Source organism: Sylvia atricapilla, chromosome Z, assembly GCF_009819655.1.
Source record: "Sylvia atricapilla isolate bSylAtr1 chromosome Z, bSylAtr1.pri, whole genome shotgun sequence".
NCBI lineage: Eukaryota > Metazoa > Chordata > Aves > Passeriformes > Sylviidae > Sylvia > Sylvia atricapilla.
The window spans coordinates 72,517,341-72,531,210 of NC_089174.1; the positions used below are offsets into that span (position 1 = coordinate 72,517,341).

General features: G+C 37.6%; 1 protein-coding gene across 1 annotated transcript in view; it reads left to right on the forward strand.

Annotated features, from left to right (window-relative positions):
• The window catches only part of GHR (growth hormone receptor), a 114,861-nt gene that overhangs the window by 26,126 nt on the left and 74,865 nt on the right, over window positions 1-13,870 (forward strand). The window lies entirely within an intron of this gene.

Genomic DNA, 13,870 nt, shown 5'->3' on the forward strand with positions numbered 1-13,870 from the left:
GCAAAGGAATTATGGGAAACAGAACTTTCAACTTTTCATTACAAATGCCCCATTTTCTGTCTGGGATCACTCAGCCATCTGTCTAATAGACCATTCCCTCAGCAACTAAAGGCAGTAAGAGTGGGGTGAGAGAACATTCCTGAGTACAGCAGTATATTTGAAATCTTAGCTATGCAGGCTGAGAACTGGGAACTTCTCAATGTGAATGATGCATAAGCAGGCACTGGGAATTTTGCATGTTAGGAGCTACACATACGTTGCCCATATGCATAATTAGCTAGTTAGCGCTGAAAATGAAAAGAGCATTTTATATGCCCTCTTGTTTGCTGTGTAAGAGATGCTTCTCCTTTCTACTTTTAAAAAATAAAATCCAGCTCCAGCATACTTGAACTAATATATTCTCTGCCATTGTGTGATTTTAGTAGTGTATCAGAGGACCTGGGAGAAACCTGTAGAAACTTTCTGGAGAATCAAAGGGAAAAAATCACACTCTAAAGATTTCAGGTAGTGTGTGGGGGGAAATAAATGTCAAATTTAAAATGCAGTCTTAGTATCTCCTATTGTCAAACTTTTTATTTTACATATTTGTGTTACCTATGTTGGTATTGGACTGACATGCAGGCTATTCCCAGGAATACCTACTCCTGCTGTAGATACTCTATATTTTTCCTGTGGTAGAGAGGGGAAGTAGTTCACACAGCTTGTGGGGGCTTGTTTCTTTCTGGGATGTTCAAGAAAATGGCATTTGAAGATAATTAGATTTTGTTTAATGAGTTCTCAGCTAGTACAACAGAAGAATTTAGTTGGTAAGCAACTGAACTGCTGGTTCAGCCTATATGTAACCCTACTAGTTTGTTTTTGTTGTCTAGAATTGAGGGAAGTTGTATGAGTAATGCCAAAATCCCTATTCTGCAGTTGAAGTGAGTGGTATTTGGTTTAGTGTCTCTTGCCATTAGAAGGTTTAACCCTGCCCTGATCCTTCTGTGACATTTGTACCAGTTGAGCACATCATATGGCCACAATGTGTACCTGTGGGAGTTGGGATTTCCAGGATGCTAGTGGCTACATCTGTCAGAAATATGTCAAATGTTGGGACTCCTAATCTATTGTTTCTGCCTACCACATTTCACTAACTCTGCTTTGTTTTGTACCTGCTCTTCTGCTCAAAAGAAAGAAAGAAAAGAAAGAAAATCCAAATTAAAATGTTTCTCTGCAGAAATTTACATCTGCCTAACTACACATGGCATGGAAATATGTTCATCTCAGAGGGAAAAAATACAGCAGTCATTCTGATAATAAGCAAAAAGTATTATGAAAGGTAGACAATTGCCATTTTATTTTAATAAATGCATATTTCTGAAGTAATATAGATAGAAGCTGTATTTATCTCAATTCAGTTAACAGTAGAATAGCTGATACGATTTGATTAATCTGAAGCTAGTGTGATTTTGTTCTTAGTGTGGAGAAGGCTACTATAATTTAAAAGCATTAGCTGTTTGTGCTTCCCAAAATGTAAGCAGTGATAGTGAAATGCCTTCTGATTGCCTTTATTTACTACTATTTTGGCATCAAATAAAAGAAACAAACTAGTTTTCAGTGAAGAACTTTTTATATCAGATAGGCACTTCAAATTTCCTTTTCTGTTCTTTTGTGTTGACATGACAATAAAAAAACCTGTGCTTCAGCTGTATGCAGTATTTCGCTAAAAATGAGATCAGTGGCTTATGAACTCTTAACTAGAAGATTTTCTTCTTTTTGCAGCTTTAAGCTGTTCAAGTAATTTATTTTCTGGCAAGAATTTTCTGTAATTTTTTTTTCTTTTTTAATTACTTGAGGAGGTGATTAATCTGAATTTGCTTTGGCCTTTAAATATTATCGTTCATTTCAGCTGTCCTTTAACCTTCTAAAGTAAGATTTAGGTAAAATTTTAAATATGTCTTCAAACAAATCATTGGCTTTTTATTATTATACACACTGCAGTGGATACTGAGTTCAGGGGGAAGAAATTTTTTGCGGACTTTTATTATATTTTACTTCTGTAAATTCAGTTTGAGTTTGCAGTTATTTTTAACTTAGTCCCAACTGTATTTTCAGTGTGACAAGAGAATTGATTTGGAGTAAGAGGTAGGAGGAGTGTGCTCAGTCAGAGGATTTTACATATATACAAAGCCAGTTTTTCTGGGGGAGATTTGCAAAAGATAAGTGGGAAGGAGGGAGCACTGTGAATGTGAAAGTGAAGAGCTCAAATGGTAGCTATCAGAAAAACCCACAGATCTGTGGAATTTAATCAAAACAGTGAGCAAAGGAGATTGAGAATAGAATTAAGATTCTGGGGTTTTTTCCCCCAAAACAGATTTTTAGGATCTTTCTTGAGGTGCAAAAGATACATATTTTAAAGTCAGGCCCACAAACTGGATTATTAGACCTTTAGTGAGTGGATGCATTTGGTTTAATGAGTTTAGCTGAAAATTGTAGAAAGACTCATGACAGTTCTTGGCTGCTAGAACAAAGAATTTTGTTAAGATGAGAAGTACTGAACACATTTATAATGGAAAAGTAGAGCCCTACATGGAAAGGTCAGAAAGAAAACAGCATGAGAGAGAGAGGAGTACTATGACAAAGAGCAAGAGGAAGGAGATGAAGGACTTAAAATTCAAAAAAAAAAATTCATCTACTTGAGAGATATTTTTAGGCTGTTTCAACACTAACCTACTCCTTTTCCCCTTTCTCCAAAAAGAAAGATATCAGAGGGGAAAGGTTGGTGAGCCTGTGGCAGCATGGGGACGTCTGGAGTAGCTGTGTGGCAGCTCCCTGGTGTAATTTACCTGCGCCATGCAGAGAACTCTCAGTGAGCAGGAGATTGATGTGACCTTCTCTTTCTTAGGCACTGCCTTAGAATGGCTTGGATGTTGACTTACAAAGGGGACACAAAGTTAGTTCAGTGTTCTCCATACTGCTCCTGAAGCACTTTTTGGATACCGAGAAAAGCTGGGCCTCTGTAGGAGAGTGACACCACCCATGCTGTCTGGATGCTGCTCTCCTTGAGTCATCGCCCATGTGGGAAGAGCTGACCTGTGGGCCAGCCCAGAGATGGGCTGTTGGTCAGTACACGCTGTGCTGTACAGAACTCTGAGTTTTGTTGGTCTGTTTTGAATCTTTCTGGATTATTTTGAAAATTTTGCCACAGACTGTTTTCTGGCTCATGGTGAGTGAGAAATCCAGATTTTGGTACATGACATCCAGCCACCTCACCAGCATATCTACCCTACTAAGCTTTTCTTGTCCTTTGTCTCACCCTGCCTCTGCAGTCATCGTTGTCCTTTTGAACAAAGTATAAATAGTGAATATTTTATTCCTCTATTATTTTGTGTACACATGTTTCATTCACCCTCTTCCCAGGCTTTTTTACACTCTTAATTCTTCTCACCTAATTTTTCTAATGCACAGAGAGTGTCATTTGTGCTCTTTCTTGCACTGTCAGAGTGGAATTCATCCTTATTCACCTGTGAATAAGAACATTCAGGTATGTCCTTATTCACGCTTCCCTATTGACAAGTCTAGTTCTCAGAGATGTGAACCTTTTAGGGTTCATCATGTCCTAAAAAACTGAAAGATTCTTAGGAGTCATTCATCAAGAGTATGAACTCCCTCTGAAGGATGGAACTGAGGGGCATGACATGTATCCTACCTGCCAGTCTTGACACTTGCTGTAGTCACTGTGGCAGCTGGAATGTTCTGAAGAAGTGGGTCTGTGGTATTCTTATGAAAAAAGCGGATGTGCTGTTAGCTTGAAGCTGGCTTTCCTATGTAAATTATTTAAGTAAGTCAATTAATTGTTGGGATGATTTCTCCTGATGGACCTCACTTCAGCCATGGTTACAGGAATGGATTGCTACTAGTAGGAAATGCTCTCACGGGATAAATCTCTTCCTACTTCAGTATTCTGTGCACTAGTTTTCACAGGTGAATGAGTACAGCTGATTCTGTCTTCTGGGCTCTCTAGCAGGCTGATACTCAGAAAAAACAAATTCATGGCACAGTAACTGCATCTTGCTTTGGTGTTTGGGTTTGATTTTATGTGATAATTTGTATTAAAAATTCATGAGTTTGGAGAAGAGCACTCACTGTGGTGAGAAGCACTTTTCAGTTTCTCACACTGCTGTTGCAGTTTGAATTGCTGGAAACAATTGCTTTCTTTTTTAGGTCTTTGAATAATCAGCTACCAAAGTAAGTTATATTTCATAACTTGAATCATTGATTGATCTAAAGTTCCAAGTCATAAAATTACTGAAATGTTCTGATATCAGCATGTGGTCTGAGGACTTAGTGCTACTTTAAATGGAAACAGAGCACTCTAAAAATTGCAGAAAACCGAAAAATATCTACATATTTTTTCAGATCTGTAACCAAATTCTGAAATGCTACTTTTGTCTTTATAACCATTACTGTGAGTCTTCAATCTCAATGATCTATCCTATAATTCGTGCTGCCCTGGTAACCTAACTGCTGTCCACTGTTCTGTTTCATTATTTTTGGCAAGGCAAGGTAGAATGCATGAGAGTTATGAGGAGCATGTTGAACTGAAAGTTGATTGAAATAAAACTGCCTTTTTTTTTTTTTTAACCCAGGGTTTCTTTTTAGAAAAAAACTTTTTTGTTTACCTGTGTAGGTCCCTTTTATTAATTCTGAATTTGGTATATTATTTTTCTTAAATCATGTTCAGGTTTTATTTCCAGAAAGCTGATGTCATTTTTTTTTTTTTGTGCCCAGTACAGAACTTCTTACAGAAATAACTGCTTGTAAATAACCTTTCAAAGACTCACATTGTAACAAATTTTAACCCTTGATGCCTTAGTCTAGCTTCTTAAATGCTTAAGGTAAATTAGAGCTTCATTAAATTAATGATTCAGTAGTGGAAAACGAGGATTCAAGTTTATAATAGTGGGTGAAGTATAATTGAACTCTGCATTAAAACTACCATTAACTGAAAGAACAGGGAAACGTAATTTGCATCTGTGTAAATGCACTTACTTTGTGGGAATCAGTAGTTGTTATGCCCAGAAGCATTTTTGTAACATCTACTCAGTTACTGTCATTGTCAATTATTCCACTTCGATGAAACTTCTGAAATAATCTGAGATTAGGGAGAGCTGAAAAAACCCACATCTCTTTTCTTTAGGTTCTTCTTCTGTTGTAAGTATTTGGGAGTCTTGGGTAACTTACAAGTCACTTCTATACCGAGGCAATTAAATTTACAAACATGTTAGTAAATGTACCTTAGAAATGCAAGAAAACTGCAAATCCCTTAGGTTTTAATGACATCATCAAGGTATAAATTTTTCCTAAGGAAGCTATTAGAAATTATCTGGTTAGGCATATAGGAATCTCTTCAGTAAACCTTTACGGTGTCTGCATACTGAGATGGGAAGAGGAAGTCCTTGCTTATTTCCTTTAATAGAAAGTGTTAAGTGAGTTTACTTGATTGTCTTTTGCAATTATTCAGTGTTTCTGTTGCATGCTGTATAAACAAATGTGACAGAATTGCCAATAAATACGTATATGAAATAAGGATGGGTATGTAAATACATAAGTAAATTTATATTCCTAATTCAGTCTAATATTGGCTACAGGCTGGAAGCTGAGTCCTGCCATCAGTAGTGTTCCTGCCAAGCCCTGAAAATAGCCTCTTTGAATTCCTGAGTCTGATTTAAGATTGTTGATTTAATATTTTTAGAAGGAAAAACAAACCTGAATCAATGAAGTACTTGGCTGGCGATGTGAATTGCACAAGATATGTGTTCTCACTTGACACCTCAGGTAAAACAGACTCTGGAGGAATTCTCCATCCCATTCCTATGTAAATTCTGACCCCTTCCCCAAAAAAATTCCTACCACAGATACTTTCTGTTCCTTAGTTAGTCACAGGTAAAGAAACCTTAATTTTTGATACTGATGGTCTTTTAGTTGAACTCCATTTTTCATTGGCTGGATAACGTGTTCTCTTGCTCTTTTCCTGAGATGTTTCAAAAAGACTTCAAGCTAAAGAGGTAGTGTGGACACAAATGTACATGAAAATCAGAAGCAGAATTTAGGAGAAAATAAATTATGGCTGTGACAAGAACTTTCAACTTAAAACCAAAATTCATATGCATAAATCCTTTAATTTAAATGTATATGTATATGTAAGCCCAGGCAGTCTTAGGAAAGATGGATAGAAGAGTATGAATTAAATGCTGAGATTTCTTAAGTGCCTCATTGTGATTGACTTCCAGGGAGGAATTCTGAAGGCTGTGTTCCTTCTTCTATTGATATGAATAATAAAGGATTAAATATTTAAGATATAAGGAAAGAAAAGTACAAAATCTTCTCTAAAGTGTCCTTGCTTATATAGGCTTTTCAGAATTTGTGACAGAATATCTGTTCTGGGTCTCTCTTTCCATGGGTGATACAGGCCAGTAATGCTGTGTATAATCTTCATTGAGTTAAAGAACTGGATTGGAGATACGTCTAGACAAAACATTTGGCTCTGAAATAAAAAGTTGAGTGTCTTGCTTTAGACCTTTAAAAGATTTTTTTTTTCCCCTGATCTATTAGCTTCTTTGTTGTAGGGTCATTCTTCAGATTTAGATTTCAGAAACTAGAAATTTTGAAAGTATGAAGAAAGAGAAGACTAAAACCAAAATGTTTCTTCAGCAATTTTTAGAGTTTGGAAAACAGCTCCTAATATCCATAGCATGTATGGCTCTTGTGGCTTTGTTAAACAGACAGCTCTCTAGCATTAAGAGTGTTTGTTTTCCAAAATTGTGGAGGATTACCACAATGGAAATATACTTAGTATATTAAAATACATAAAGTACATATGTAGCTTGCAACAGATGGCAATAGAAAAGCCACAACTAAGATGTGAATCTTAGTGACTTTTCTTGTGTGTTACATGATACCTCAGTGCTGATTGTTGATGAACGAAACTAAGATTAGTATTTTGTCTTAACAAAATTTTTTTTTGAGCCTGATTAGTACATTCACTCATATTCCAGCAGTATTTGAGGCCACAGATAACTCAGCATACTTCAGGAACAGCTGGTGAGGCATGGATGCCTACTCAGTCCCTGGCTGGGGATCTAGATTTTAGCCCTTCTGCCCTACATGACTGTGCACTTCCCAGCCTCACTTGTCACTCCTGGCTGACTTCAACACCTTTCTTCTTTGCAAAATTTTGTAAGCTTCTTTCTATGATGCTTAGTCTCTTCACAGGCACTCCTTAATAGCCCCAGCTGTGCAGACCTCGGAGCTGTGTGTACAGCGGTGTAGGTTTTACATGTTGCTCTGCATAGCCAAGTGACTTCCAGATTTCCCTGACTCTGCAGCAACTCTGAGTAAGTGCAGTTCAGGACTGAAAGGTTGAGAGCACGCTTCAGGAAGTGCAGAGTGATCAGTCCATTTAGCTACATAATTTTGAGTGAAACTCAAAATACTCAATAACTCATGAAGAGTTACATTTTTTGTGTCAGGGAAATCTGAACCCTGCTAGGCTGAAATGGCAAATGTTAGCTTTTTTGAGGAAAAAGAAGTGACAGTGAGGCAGGAAACCGAGTAGCTGTTTTGGGATATGACAACAAAATGGGCTTTTTGTATTTGCTGTTGGGTGAAGAGAAGGTTGAAGAAAGTGACTGCTTGCAGCTTTTTTAATGCTTTGTTTGAATTTTACCAATTTGCAGAACTTGTAAAGCCAGTTATTTAAAAATTAGAAATGCTTCAGATAGCAGCTGCATGGCTTCACAGCCAAACTAAACTCAAACATAGCACTGATGGAGATAAGGTAAATTTGCTGCTATCCCCTAAATCTCCCTCCTTTGTTTTTAAGAACAGTGTGCAAAGATTGAGCCATTTTAAAAAGTAGAGGGGAAGTGGGAGCCATGGAGGTTTTGTCTTTGCCTGAGTTACATACTAAGGCACCAGTAAGCCTAAAATAACATTTGTATCTCTGAATTATAAACCCTGTACTTCAAAGCCTAAAATGTTTACCCACTTTGCTGGTTAGTCATAAGCTTTTTTGATCCAATAAGTACTGTTTGTATGTTTCTGTATAAACAGTTTGCCAAGTCATTCTATACACTATGTCTTTTCTTAGAGCAGTGACAGTTTTGGCAACATACATTTATCGGGTTATTTCCTTAATATGCTGTATTTGCAAAAATTCTGTGTTTACTTTCTTCGCCCTTTGTACAATCTTAGTTCTGGGAACCATAGTTTTTAGTCTTGCTTTAGTTAGTAGTACTAGATTTGTTTTTCCATATCAATTGACATGTTATGTACCTATTGAAAAATATTTAATCAAAAAGGAGATTAATTGAATTGCATCTGTGCATTAATTGATTTAATTAATTAATTAATCAATTAATTGCATTAATTGATCTGGCTGTGAAGAACGGGACTGGACCAGATAGTATCTGACAGTCTTGCCCTGCCTAAGTTTCTCCATTTCTGTTACACAGGTCACCAGTTACTTGTACCCAGTAATTTGTTTAGTTGAAAAGCAAGTTGAAGTGATGGAGATTTTTTTTAATTAATACTATTCATCTTCTAGTAAATTCCAGTTTTCATTTTGCTTTAGTTTTTAAATCTTGTAAAATATTTTTTGTTCCTTATTTTTATTTTTTATTCCTTAGTATCTTGTATTTCATTAAAGAGCAATCTAGTGCTTATTGTTTCTTCCACATATGGATTATGATCAGGTACAGTAATCCATTATCTATGTTTCTCAATTAACTGGCTATTAACTTGATTATAAGAAGGTGCTCCAGACATCAAACAACATTTTTAGGTTCATGCTCTTTTGAAGTTTGTTATTCTCTTAAGTGTGGACATAAGAACTGTCTACAATAATCCAGTAATAGATATTTTTTCTAATCTTTTCCTTGGCATTTTCCTGTTAGTTTATCAAAAGACTTTTCCTTTTAAGTTTCTGATATATCAGCAACAGTTTCAGCTAATAGAGTTCTGGATTTCCAGCTGTGCAGATCTCAAAATACTGTCTATAAACATTGACTATTCTTCATAACATTCCTCCAGCACAAAAAGATAAGTAGCTTTAGCTGGAATATGACATATTTCACTTAAGGAAGGCAGTCTGAATTTCTGGATACCACAAGAGCTGTCTTGTTTGTCAAGTGAAATCCCTTGGATTTCTGTTTGCATCCTTTACAATACTGATGGTTTCTTTTAAAAGGCCAGAGAAGGTTATTAATTCCTATATTTGGCCTTGCACTGCAGTGTAGACCTCCTGAGCTATCCTGTCCACATATACACTTGTAACCATAATGCATTGGAAAACAGAAATTAATCTTTTACCCTACCATAAGTGCCAAAAAAGAATCAGTTGTTACTCAGCTTAGAACTGCTAAGAAAATGTTCCGGTTATTGTTATGTCAAATAGGCAAGAACTGCCAAGTCTGTAAGAACAGAAATGTGGATCAGTGAAGTATTTAAAGTATGAAGGGCAAGATTTATTGTTAGACTCCTAAGGATATGAATAGATTGGGGGGGAGGGGGGGGGGGGAAGACTCTGATTTGGAACTAGAATGTGATCCCTTGTCCAGATTAGATTGGTGGGACAAGTGTAAATGTTAAACAGATTCAAAGTTTTTGCTATCTGAATAGAAGAAAAAGGGAATCATGATGGAAAGTTCTGATGTGCTTTCTTAGTGTTTCCTTGAAGGGATTTAGGGAATTCCTGTGCAGAGGAGAAAGCTGACAAGAGAATTTAAGGAGTGAGTTCACAGTTGTAGAACGTTATTTCAGCTCAGGATGTGAAACCCCATTACAAGTTGGAAGGCAAGAAATTTGAACCTAAGAAAGAATACAGAATCACAGAGTATCTCAAGTTTTCAGAGACCTATAAGGATCAAGTCCAACTTTATCCTCTCAGGATCATGTAGAACTAAACCATATAACCAAGAGCATTGTCCAGACAATCCTTAGACCCCTGACAGATTTGGTGCCGTGACCAGGAGAGCCTGTTGGAGAGACCAACCACCCTCTCAGTGAAGAAGCTTTTCCTGATGTCAAACCTGAACTTTACCAGTGCAACTTCATTCCACTTCCTTGTGTCCTGCCACTGGCCACCAGGGAGAGGAGATCAGCACCTCCCCTTCTTTGCCCTCCATGAGGAAAGTATACCTTGCTGCCAGGTCCCCCCTCAGCTTCTCCAAGCAGAGCAAGCCACCTGATCTGAAATGGTCTTTGTTAAGTCTTCCCCTCAAGGGGTTTCACCATCTGGGTCACCCTTCTCTGCACACACTTAAAAATCTGATATCATTCTTTCCCTGTGGCACCCAAACCTGTCCCCAGCCCTGGAGGTGAGGCTGCCCCAGCTCAGAGCAGAGGGGACAATCCCCTCCCTTGCCTGGCTGGCCGTGCTGTCCCTGATGCCTCCAGGACACGCTTTGCCCTCCTGGCTGCCAGGGCACTGCTGGCTCATGTTCAGCTTGCCATAAAACGGTTGGAATTACTTAAAAATGGATGTGTACAGTCCATTTTTCCTTCTGTTTGAGATAAATACTTTAAAAAGGTTTAGGAAAAAGTAGTTCAAGACTCCCAGGAAGTGTCACACATCATGACTGATGAAATCTAGGGAAATAAAATGCTTTTCAGATAAAGTTAGAATACATCTTGGACAAATTGTTTTGTTTTCCTTTGAGTTAAGTTGTAGAGTAGTGGTTTAACTGGAAATGGAAAGAAATAAAATACAGGAGAAATAGAATAAAGAGACAATTAGGATTGCTTAGATCAAATGTCAGAAGCACAAATGCTCTGGGAATAGGTGCTGTATTTCACAGGTGCCAGGAATCCTCTGACACGTCTGTTGGTAGCCCAGCATAATGGAGAAGCAGGAACTCCTGGATAATTTTGCAGGACTTGTGAATCCATATCATGTGTCTGCTTGGAAATAGTCCACTCCTTTTCAATGTTCCATGCAATCACAGGGTTTTGCAATCTTTCTTCCAAAGTATGTAATTTATACCCTCCTTTTTTTTGTCTGCTGCCTGCAACTTTTCAGTTAGATATGGAATACACAGAATTATGGAATCATGGAATTACTGAGGCTGGAAAGGATGCCTTGATATCATCTAGCACAACCTTTGTCCTCAGAGCAAGGTTTCATTAATGTAATTTTGCTTTGAGTCCATCAGTATTTTGAGTATCCTTGGACTCCACAACTTCTAAGCAATCTCTTCCACTGTTTTGTTCTCTCTTCAATGAAAAAGGTCATTAACGAAGATTTAAACAGCATGTACTCTTTAGCTGCTTCTTTAGTGGCTGTGCCTCAGCTGGACTTTTTTGCCACTGGTTGAAATCTTTTGAGCTGGGCATTTTAACCAGTTTTCAGTACATTTCACTACTTTGTACTTCATCCTTAAAATTTTATGTGGGACAGGTTCAAAAGCCTTTCTGGCTTTTTTTCAGCATTGGACCTTTCTTTAGATGCTTTTTTGAAGATGAGAAGAACTTTTGGCACATTTGTCCATTTCATCTTGTCCAGATTATTATTTTTTGGTTGGTTAGCTTAGAACATAATGAGAAGATAATAGTGGGCAAAGATCCTCCCATCCCAGTTGAGGCACTGATGAGTCTGAGTCTGTTTCTTATTTTATGAAACAAACTGGTTTGCATGGCCCCTATCAACTCAGTGCTGTAATCCTTTTGTTTGCCTTGTGGATTACGGTAATCATATGTGCTTCTGACAAAATATATGTCTCTGAAAAAAAAAGAGCTTCACCTGTATTACTTATTGACGTGAATCTATGTTACTCCTTTTGCAAAGCTGCAGTTTTTCCAAGAATTATTTTTAAGGGAGACTGCTAATCATTTTAACATCTAGCTTATTACCTTATGTACAGTAATGCCTGTTTTTCACAGATAATGGACTTTCAGAGTCAAGTGCAAATCTAGCTGATGTTGTGCTTGCATGGCTGTTCTTAAATGTTGCTGCTGGCGTTTTTTGTGCTATCATCCCTTGCTGCTGCCACAGATAGAGTGATGTACTTCATCTGCAGGAGAGAAGTAGCAATATCTTTATTGATGTAAAACAGGGATTTAACGAAGTTTAGCAGCAAATGCATCAGCAGTTTAACAGTATTTGATGGCAAGGTATACTTGATTGTTTACAGCACAGTGCAAGGGGTCGGACAAAACTGTCCAGGAGACCATCCTGTTGAGTCTCAAGGTTCAGAAAGTGTTCTAAATTTTCTAATCGGAGTTTAGTTGTGACTAGATCCAGATCTAGTCCCAGACTTGGTCAGCACTTCGTGGCTAAAGTATTGTATGTGCACAATCAATATTTTATGTCATTTAGGTAAGATTTCAAAGTTTAGTGTGCTACTAATCACTTATCGAGAATTTTCTAAGGCTAGGAATCTCTCAGCCCCAAGGAGTAACATAGAGAGGTGTCCATGGTGAAGGGGAACTCCTGGCACACAGCCCCTTCTGTGCAGGAGAGCTGAACAGGCCTCAGGCTGTCCACTGTTTATGGAGTAAGATAATTGACTTATGGTCATATTTGCACAGCAGCCGTATTTCGTTTGGCGCATGCTCAACCAGCCCTCAGCTGCTGAACAAGACTCACAGCCCTTAGGTGTCAAGCAAGATTTATGGCCCTTAACTATTGTGTTGATATCTGTGAGCCAGATGTAGCTGTCACAACCACCCCGGGTAGCTGTTGCACAGGCAGAAAACAGAAGGGGTTGGAGCATATCAGCACAGCTGCCAAGAGTGAAACAAAATGTTCTGAGTACAATCAGGTAATCAGAAGTTAGGACATTTCCCTTTGTTGCCCATAAAGTAGCTGAGAGATCTTTTCTTCTGCTGAGCAGGATTTCAAAATATTTTGGAAGGACTACTGGAATAATTTTTTCTGTACTATTGTAATAGGATTCTGATTTTGTCATATAAAGGTCATTTCCCCCTTTTAATGCCATAGCAAGTGTTTTGAAAAAGTAATTTGTCAGTAGTTCTTAGTAGCTCACTTCAGTCAACAGCTGGCTTAGACTTTATAACTTTGTTCCACACTAAATTGTCCTTTTCTTTTTGGAAAAGAGAGTTGTGGCTCACTGCTCAGTTATTCTGTCTGAAATTGAGAGTTCTTTCAAAAGTCAGAAATTAAACTAACACAAGACTCCTTGTAGAATTACATATGAATGGGGGACACAATCAGTTCTATTCTCAGCCTGCTGTAAAGTGAGCAGGCCCTTTCTAAAAAGTGTGGTAATGGAATTTGTCTTGTGTATATTATAGGATAGACTAACATAAAGACTTATGTAGGGGCTTATCTAATCCACTTGTTTTATGATGTGAACCAGAAGGGGACCTGGTTAACTTACAGGTTTTACTTTGAATAACCACACAGGATGATTTATTTTATAGTAGTACTATATATTAGTCGTGCTTTTGCATGGAAAAGGCTTTCTGTTTATTTCAAACGTTTGTTTAATTTTTCTCTGTGTTGAAGGATTTTCTCAATTGGCAGTTGGGGAGGGTATTGTTTTGGGGTTTTTTTAGTATAAATACAGAGGTGACAGCCTTTTGCACATTGCACTGTAGAAGGATTACAGAGAAATACTGATTAAACTTTCACTCACAAGCACATTCTGCTTTCCATTGTTTAGTGATCTCTTGGTACATTAAAATTATACACATAACAGGGAGGAAATTCAGGGATAGAAAATGATTCCTTTTTCAGCTGCTCTTTTTTCAGGTAGTCCTAACTCAGTAAAGGAAAATTGTCTTTTAAAATGTTACTTTTTTTTTGTTCAGGCTAGGGCAGTGTGACCCTAGGCATTCAGTCTGCATGTACGCAGTAGTTCTTTTGATG